Below are 10,055 nucleotides of genomic sequence, written 5' to 3'. Positions count from 1 at the left end.
AAGTAATCTCCCCTTAAATCAAAAATTCAGTAGTGTATGGAGGACCTACTGTGACATAAATTAAAAAAATTAATTCAATGTGGTGATGATAGTTAATAATGTGGTGATGATAGTTAATAATGTGGTGATGATAGTTAATAATGTGGTGATGATAGTTATTGATACTGAAATGTAATTTTCTGTTTATATTTTTTCGAGAAAGCTGTTTTATATATATTTTCTGCCACTCTTTGTACTGATTGCGGGTGAATATCAAAATATTTCGCAGCAGAAGATATTGAACGAAACATAATTTCTTCACCAGTTTCTATGTTTGTGGAAATTACCGCCCTCGTTCCGATTGTCTTACATCTTCCTGTATTTCCACGTGTATTATTCTTGCTGTGAGAGATAGCTTGTAAATTGGATAAATTATTGTTTTGAGTGTCCCCGTCAATATGATCAATAACAAGACCATCATTGATCACTCCGAAGAAACATTCATACGTAAATCTATGACACAGATGATGTTTCTTTTCCCCCCCGCATGTGAACATTAGATAACCAGCATTAGTAATATAACCAACTTGTTTTTTTAACTTGCAGTGTCTGATGACACCATTAATATTTGATTCATAGTTTGTTATGACAGGATGTGGGACAAATATATTTTGCTCCATTATAATAATATTATATGTTTAAATCATTGTTTGTCTGAAATCTTGATATATAATCCTCCACGGATTTTATAGCGTTTTCACCGCTATTATTTTTTTTGTCATAATATCTTTTAAGTTCTCTGAACCGTTTCCCGCCGCACTTCCCACATAATTTTGTCTTTCCACGTACTCCAATACCACACCGTAGACATGGTATTGGTCCTAGACTTCCTCGTCGTATGTTTTGTGAGTGCATCCAACAAAATTCCTTTCTACAGGATTTGTTGCATCGATTTACTGAGCCGATCATCAACCATCTGCATTGGGACATTGTATATATATATATATAATTTTCTTTATTTAAATATTTGTTTTAATTATATGAACGAGTTTGAGAGATTATCCCAAACTAGGCCTGTTAAGTATAAATTCAACCTTGACAGATTATCTTCTGACTTGCCAGTACGAGATCTGGTTGATCCGAAAAATAAAAGTTTGATCTCGAAAATTCATGACGCTAAGAAAGAATTTTACACGGATGGTGCATCTCATACATGGTCAACGTTCAAGATTATACGCCTTGACTCTGTCAAGGACTCCGTCAAGGACGCTGTCACGGACGCCACAATGAACGACAAGCGAGCAGCAACTATCATTAACTACATCGCTGAATACGAGGGCAATCAAAAATATTTCTTCAGAGTAAAATTTATTGTATTAACAGAAACAGGTAGTTGGATTATCCGTGACAAATATGATCCTGTCCTTGGTAATAATAAAACTATCATATTAAGTAAAAATTCCAGACCGGGTCTATTGACTGGTATTGATAAACCGTATTATGAGCGAGCGTATCCTGTAACGGCGGTTATTTATGGAATTTATGAGATAAATAAAAAACCTAACGTTGATAAACTAGCGCCGATGAAATTATCATCCTTGACCTTGTCAAGGTTAAATTGTGTGGCTGAACGAGTAATAGAACACTTTACAAACGCGATGCGTGGAAATGGATTAACTGATTTAAGGCGTGAAAAAATAAACTCGTGGGCTGATTCAGTTAAGGATAAAGGTGCTACAATAAAAGATGTTGCTGAGTTAGGAAAAATATTAAAATTTCCAATAACCGTAGCAACAATAACAGGAGAAGTACTGTACCAGTCGAAATATAAATCGAAAGGAGCTCCAATAAATATTATCGATCATAACGCGCACGCATGGACTAACGCAGTAACAATATTTCCACGTGATCGAACTGTTAGATTTTACCCCACAGATATGGCTGTGGCAGATAATTCTGTGGCAGATAATTCTGTGGCAGATAGTATGTTTGATTTTATCAACGAAATAAGTAAAACCGATCCTGTATCGGTATGGTTATTCAAAAGTAATGAGGAGGGTGAATTTGATCAGTTTGTCAAACCGAACGGTGAAATATATCGCACAGAATCCCTCCATGACGAGATGAAAAATCTTGCGACGTTTTTACAGTGCAAACACGCGGAAAATACTGACAAATTACTAACTAATTGTTTTACCGTTCCATCTGTTGCGGCTCATTTTGCCAGAGAACGAAATTCATGGAAACCAACACGATTTGATTTACTCGAGGACGTACGTGCAAGTTGCGTCGAATATGGACATGGCGGATTATGGAATACCAAATACAATTACAATGATGTTATTTCGGTTGATATGGTTGCATGTTATCCAGGAAGTTTTCTGGGATACGGAGATTGTTCTACGTACTTTGAAAGATTTGGTCACCCTACAAACGAGATGACGCGAGTGGCAATTAATGGACCATTACCTGATTTTGATCTGACTGGATTCGCCTGTATTGAGTCGTTCGAGTTTAACGAAAATCTTCACAAGATTTGTTATGTTTGGTTTGGCAGACATTTTTGTGAAAAACGTTGGGCACCTATAGTTTTGTTGCGATATATGCTAGATTGTGCGATACTGACATCGTTGGTGGTCAGTGAGGCAATTATATCATATCATGCACAGACCAAAGTTTGGTTGCCCATGTCAGATTCTGAAGTTATCAGCGAGTTTAAGGAAAAATATCCTGATGTTTCCGAAGATGATATTCCTAAAATTCTCGAGATTAAACTCAAAACCACAAAAGATCTCGGTAGAAAAATTATAGGTAAATTTACTCAAGGTGGTGCATATGATTATAAAAGACATCACGCACGATTAATTTTAGATGATGCCGAGTACGATTTTATAATCGCTGATACAACGGCGAAAAATACATTTGTAAATCGAGAGAGTGTTTATTTATCCGACGGAACAAAATTAGGTACGATCGTTAGTTACATAAATGACGTATCCCCGCAATATACTCATCTAAGATCTTCCATGTTGGCTTATGTTTCTATAAATTTATTATCGATGATTAATAGATTTCCTGAGACCGCAGTCAGAGTCGCAACAGATTCGTTTTATATTTCAAGTAAATATTTAGAACCTGTTATGAAATTTACAAGTAATGATGAACGATGGGGTTCGTGGAGAATAAAAAAGGAACTATTACACAATTACACAGAATCAGCAGATGTTCCAGTGAGAGATGTTTATCGTGAGGGTAATAAAATATCAGAAATGTCGAAAGCACCATCGTTGAGTGATCCAATAACCAGATATAAGACAGTATATCTCAATGGACCTGGTGGATGCGGCAAAACGACTCGAGCGATTAATGTTTTTAGAAATTCAGATATGATCGTGCTGACACCCACACATAGACTTGCACGTGAGATGAAACAGCGGCAAGTACAATCGTGCACGTATCATAGTTTCTTCCGATGGCGCGGGGATACATGGACTCCTCAACGGATGGGGGAAAAATATATACCTAAAATAATTATTTGGGATGAGATATGCACGGTCTCATTGGATACATTAAAAATGTTTCTTGATTGGTTGTTGACGAAAAATACCGCCATAATAATGTGTGGCGATCATGGTCAACCGCCGCCCTTTGTTGGACCATCTCCACATGATTGGTTAAAAAATTTCGTTGATTATTACGAAGAAATAGATGATGATCATAGAGCTCTTGATGCAAATTTGAAAGAGTTTAAAAAATTAATCAGATTACAATCAAACAAAATTCAGTGTGAAATAATACGTGGAGTGATCTCAGAGACATCAATGAGTGATTTTTTGAACTCATGGAGACCCAACGATTTGATCGTAGCAAGTAGAAAAATAATCAGAGACGCTTTACAACAACAGTTATTTCAACTACATAAAGAACAATATTCAGAATTACCCGTTCCGTTATGTTATAGACCATCAGATACACGAAAACAGAATATTAATGTTGATATTCCAGGACAGACTGAGAAGCAAGATCTCGTATTAAATGATATTGTCGCCGTTGATATCAGTGCGGTCGAAGATGCATTACGCGCTGACAAATCTCCATGGGTGTTAGGATACGCTATGACGATCCACTCGTCTCAGGGATTAACTATTTCTGACACACGAGTCTGGATTGTAGACGATCGAATCGAGTGGTCAAATTTAGTTTATTTAGCGGTATCGAGGGTCAGAAATATATCTCAATTACGTAGAATTATAATTCCTGAAATCGTTGATAAATTTAACATCATCGATGATGATATAATAAGAAAAAAATTAATCGGATACAAACAATCTGACAAAAAAAATAAACGCGACTTTGATCTTGATGTTGAATTTATTATTGAGTTAAAACAGCAGCAGAACAATCATTGCGCAAGTTGTAATTGTATAATGTTATGGCGGTATTCGAGTAATGATTCAAGACAATTTACCGTAGATAGAAAAGATAATAGTCGCGGTCATACACGAGAAAATACCATGTTAACCTGTCTTGAGTGTAATCGACGTAGAGGCGCTAGTTAAGTGATCGAAATCACCGGAGTGATCGCGGCGGTAGTTGTGTATCCTCGGGAATTATTTGTAGTTGTTCACGTGTAAATCCACGTTGAGGAGCAGCAGAATCTAATCTGTAGATTGCAGGTCTGGAAACGCCTGCGTTTCTTCCAGTGGATCTTATCACGGTAGATATTTTGTGTGTGGTAACACTCCAAATAGGATCAGTTGCTCTCGCGCTACCACCTTCAAGTTCACCAGGCTCATATAAATATCTGACTGTGACATCACCTAATATTTTTTGTTTTCCAGCATCTTTTCGTTGTGTTGGTATATTTTTTTTTGTGACCGCGCTAATGGGTTTCATGTTGGTTGTTCGTGTGATTTCATTATTTAATGCAGCTATCACGATTGGTAATCTTGCAACCCATTCGCGAGATCTTTTATCCTGAATAAATTCCCTCGCGTATTGATATCCAAATAACCGTTCAGCAAGTGTTCGATTAAATCGCTCAACAATTGCTTGATCACGGTGAATTGCGGTATGACCTCGTCGTATTTTGGTATTATGTCGTTTCATCAGCGATGATACTGGACCAAGAAATTCCTTACCAGGATCAACCTGTAGTAGCTGTGGCCATCGTAGACCACCTTGTGGTCCAAGTCCTCGTTGATAAATTCGTTCAAACGCATCAGCTACTTCAGATGATGTTTTCGCCGATAGCGGTTCTGCTTCTTTATATCTACTTGCAACATCAACTACGGTTAGCGCGTACTTGTACGTTTTTCCACGCACAGTATCATGCGGTAAAAACAGAATATCAGCTTGATGAACTTCATTAGGAACACTGACATCGAAATACGAGTACTGAATGTGTTTAGGACGTGGTAGATAAATTTGCCATATTGCTTGTTTAGATAACCACGTTTTAGCAGTAGAATGTTTAACCGATGCTGCATCAGCGAGTTTACCAATTGCTGCTTTGCCTCTCCAGTATCCTCTCGGCGAATAATAAATTGATTCCATTATTAATTACCAGCCCCAATCGCTAATTTACCTTTCATCGAGGATCTTACTAACCAATTAGCTAATGATTCTCTAATATTTTTATTTTTTATAGAATTTAATGAATGAATTAATTTTACATCTGCAATATGCCTATCTTGTAGATTTTGACTTTTATAAGCTACATCATGAGCATGACAAGCTCGATCAATAGCATTTATTGGTTCCTCGCCTGGTTTTGGTTGATCCTGATTATCGAGCCTGATATCAAGTCTGGTACCAGGACCGCAATAATTATATCCTGGTAGATGTTTTTCTCCGCTGTATTTAGCCCATGGAGCACCTGGAAACTTTCACATCAAATTAGCAATATCACCACCGCGCTTATTAGGTAAAAACGAAAATTTCTTTCTACAGCATACAGAACATTTTCCACCGTACGCTATTTTTTTATTTTTTGTTGTAACCGTAGCTAAATCAATAGTTGGAGTTTTAACTTTACAGCGTAAACAATATAAATTCATGTTATAATATATATGGATATAATTGATTTCTCAGCAACTCGGCAGCGAGAACCAGTTAAGCATCATCCTGCGCTACCGAACTCCATCAGAATGATTATCATAGGACCATCTGGATCGGGTAAGACGCAATTATTACTTAATCTGATAATGAGATGGTTGAAATGGGATAAATTATATTTAGTAGCACCATCCGTTGATGATCAACGATGTTATGATGTACTTAAAGATTTCAATGAAAACGCGCGATTACTGGATGAGGATAATGATGTTATAGAGTTTATAACCGATATTGATGAAGCACCATCCGTAGATTCCATAGACGGATTTATTAATAATTTAGTTGTATACGACGATGTGATGCTAGATAAACAATCAAATCCAGCCAGAATATTTTCCCGAGGTAGACATAAAAATACAGACGTGATCTATGTTACTCAACGATATACACAAATTCCGAAGGTGATCAGAGACAACTGCAACATTTTAGTTGTGTTTAATGGCGTAGACACACACACGTTGCGAAATATTCATCAAACCTGGTGTGGTGGTGACATGGATATAATTAAATTCAAAAATTTCTTCTCACGAGCGCAAGCTACCCCGCATGGATTTATAACAATAAATTTACATGATCCAAGAACAAGATATCGTGTGGGTATTGATAAAATATTTGGGTAACAGGGGTGATGATAAAATTAAATTTAATTAAACAGATATCATTAATATAATGAACAACTGTGCGTGGCTGCGTCAAGGAACAACAGATAAATGCAACAAAAGGTGCCGTGGAGAATATTGCAAGAAACATAATTATCTTATAAAGAAAAATCCTCATGCTGGTCCACGAAGATGTGTTGGATGTAACAACGGCTTTAGAGGATTATATCAGATTTGTAAAAATTGCGGTGGAGATCGATACAGAAGTTTGATGATATATTATAAACACAGAAAGAACATAAATCCAAAAATAGAAAAACCACCATCAGAACTTGAATATTACTTGAAACATAGAACAAATTCCGAAGATTCAGATGAAGATGAAACAGATGAGGAGAAAGTACAGCAAGAACGTGTTGAAAAATATTCATCAAACTTGGTATGGTGGTAAATTAATAGCAGCAGAGAGGGTACCTACCAACGTTGGTCGTCAAAAAAATAAACAAGAAATAAATAAACACGTAGAGTACTTTATTTTTTTCAGCTACTATTTCGAACTGAGGTTTTATTAGCACAATCGGTCATTGCAAAAATAAACATCTCAAGGAAAGTTCATTTGTAAAATCTGGACCTTTCTACGAGATGATTTATTTGTTTGTTTTATTTGTTTTGTCGGAATTTTATGGTCTGTTCACCCTCTCTGCTGCTTGCCTTGCTTGGAGTTTAACATTAAGATCTTAATGTTAGGACTGGTCGGCTTGGTGTCAGTATAATGTGACAGGGTAGAACATGATGCTACATATGTGCTGGCATGTTGCCCCGTGCTAGACATCACTATAAACTGTCACAGTGTAAACATCGTACCGATACGGCTAAAGAATCGTTTAAGCTACATTAAAATTCAAAACAAGCTCACACACTCACGCATCTGTAAATTCTTTAGCATTCTACACTAGGGATAAAAATCATTTCCTACACAACAAACAACCTGCCATTACAGCCTTTGTAATAAAAAACATATTTCAATATTTCATTCCAGAATACACGAATGACGGGTTCCTGTTTATCCAATAAATCCTTGACAAGACCATCATAGAGCAGTTCAATCGTTCGGTGAACATTACAAAAGACTTTGACATGAAGTTGAAGAGAATGCCCTACCCAGCATATACTGAAGATCCACTCGTGCCGATACTGCAGTTCAATTTGCCTCTGTACATTGTCCTAAGCTTCTTGCTAAACGCGCTTCAAATATCCAAAAGCATTGCCTATGAAAAAGAAAAACTGCTGAAGGTAAATTTATATAGAAAACTTTTTGTATTTGAGGATGTTTAGACGTTATTTATGGTTTGTCTATCACTGAGTAATTCATGTCACTTGGGCAAGTAAAACAGACAATTTACAATGTGTTTTTAAGCTATCCTCATCCAATCTGCTATCCCCATTACAACACATTTAGACCACTGTATGAAGATAGTGGAAAAAAATACACTCTTTCTATCATTAAATCAGAACGGACGTTGTGATATGGCAAGCTAAGATTATGAAATTTCGCCATACTCGTGTGCATATTATTTATATTTGTCCTGCCTGCAATCAATGGTTTTCAATACTATGTGTATTAGACACAATGGATGTATGTCACATCGCCATGCTGTTGAGCTCTCAGTTCAAGATGAACCTTATATGGGAATTTCGAAGTGTGAAGTTGTGAGTTTTAATTTCAGCAGCAACGTATAATCAAACAATCAATAACATCAAAAACATATTTCTCATTAATGAAGTAATCCATCAATGAATAAGTAATATGCCTTGGTATATCCGAGGACACATTTGGACACATTGAGACACATTAGTTATTCACTGCGCGTAATCATAGAATGTTTCGGGTTTAGCTAAAGTGAATAACAAATAGTTAGAGAAGTTCTAATAACTCGAAATCATATCTTACCTTTGACGAAGAACATGGTATCGGCAAGATGCAATGTCTGATGAGATCTCAAATGGATTGTAGGTTCAGCTTTTAAGCAATAATTAAGTATTTTTGTAGATCCGGAATGCATTTGTTTGTTAGTTATGGTCCCTGCAACATGACTAACGTGTTCAGATTCAAAGTCTGGATGAAATTTGTTCTTTTGAGACCATGAATGAGTTTGATTTATAAGATTCCACAACAGCATTTGCTTTGTACATGAGTTACCATCTGAATTTGGCATCCACTGTCTAAATGACAACTTTTAGACCGAATTTAGCATGTTGTTTTATGCTGATAAGGCCTTGAACAAATTTTATTTCCAACATTCAACAGCATTGTTTTCATTAGTTATGGCTTCTAATGGACTTTTTCCAGAACGTACCATTGCTAAGATATCTTAGTTTTTTAATCAAATTTGGCATGCAGTTTATACTGACATGATATCTTGCTTGACTTTTACAGTCTATATTCCTCAAGAAATGTCAAATGAAATGGCATGTCACCTCGATCATCGAGGATTTAGGGCAGATTTAGTTTACAATTTTAAAGTCTTAGAATCTTGAATAAGGTGATTGTTAGTGTTGAAACGTTGATATGTTTTATAATTGATCTTTATTGTTGTTAATACCCTGAATTCTTTTCACATTGTTTTCCTGTTAAAGGCCATGCTGAGCAAAATACAGTAGCTAGAGCAATTGGCGATGCTGCTATTACTAATAGTTGTACTTAGGAATTATTAAGACTTATTGTGAATGTATTTGCGATACATTACATTTACTCAAGTTGTACAATTATTGGGACACTCTCTATATATTCAGATAGGTAATCACAAAATTTAAACTTGCATTTAATAATGAAACTATTTGCTCAAGTTGGATACATGGTCAAGCTTGCAGATAATGAACATTTCATCATACACATCGACACAATTACTAACATAAACTGACAAGCCATAACCTAATCTTTTGATCCGAATGCAGCTACTGGTTATTCTTAAGCAAATCAGATCAATCTTTGTTCTTTTAACTTCAAAGTGTGAATATATGGTACATTTGTATGATTTTTATTCATGTAAATGTACTAAATGTGGCTTTTGTTCAATGGAAAAAGGAATATGTTATCCAGTTATTGAAAACTTTGTACCTGTAACGCATGCTAAGTACTATTTAATCTCAGGCAAGTCTTGTATGTTTTAATTTCTTATTTCTCATCGTTACGAATCTGAAAGATGATACTTGCATGTAATACTTATTGGTACAATAGTTGTGACATTAATTGTTCGTCACTCTAAGATAAAAAGTAAAAGAGAGAGTGATAGGGAAAAAAGCGTTTTCAGATCATATCAGCTGATCAGGTATGAAGTGACATTACAATCACACTGTACA

The 10,055-nt window shown here is 35.8% G+C and overlaps 1 pseudogene across 1 annotated transcript in view; it reads left to right on the top strand.

The window, feature by feature from the left end:
- The first annotated feature begins 7,798 nt into the window (after nucleotides 1-7,798).
- Nucleotides 7,799-10,055, top strand: part of LOC149804112 (phospholipid-transporting ATPase ABCA3-like) — a 64,793-nt pseudogene continuing 62,536 nt past the window's right edge. Inside the window, exon 1 of the transcript XR_016420298.1 lies at nucleotides 7,799-7,988. The product of XR_016420298.1 is annotated as a phospholipid-transporting ATPase ABCA3-like (transcript). The remainder of the gene's footprint in view (nucleotides 7,989-10,055) is intronic.

Source organism: Sinohyriopsis cumingii, chromosome 3 (assembly GCF_028554795.1).
Source record: "Sinohyriopsis cumingii isolate HCF-2022 chromosome 3, ASM2855479v2, whole genome shotgun sequence".
NCBI classification, from domain to species: domain Eukaryota; kingdom Metazoa; phylum Mollusca; class Bivalvia; order Unionida; family Unionidae; genus Sinohyriopsis; species Sinohyriopsis cumingii.
Note: the sequence above shows the minus strand (reverse complement) of the source record. Positions and strands in the feature narration are given on the sequence as shown.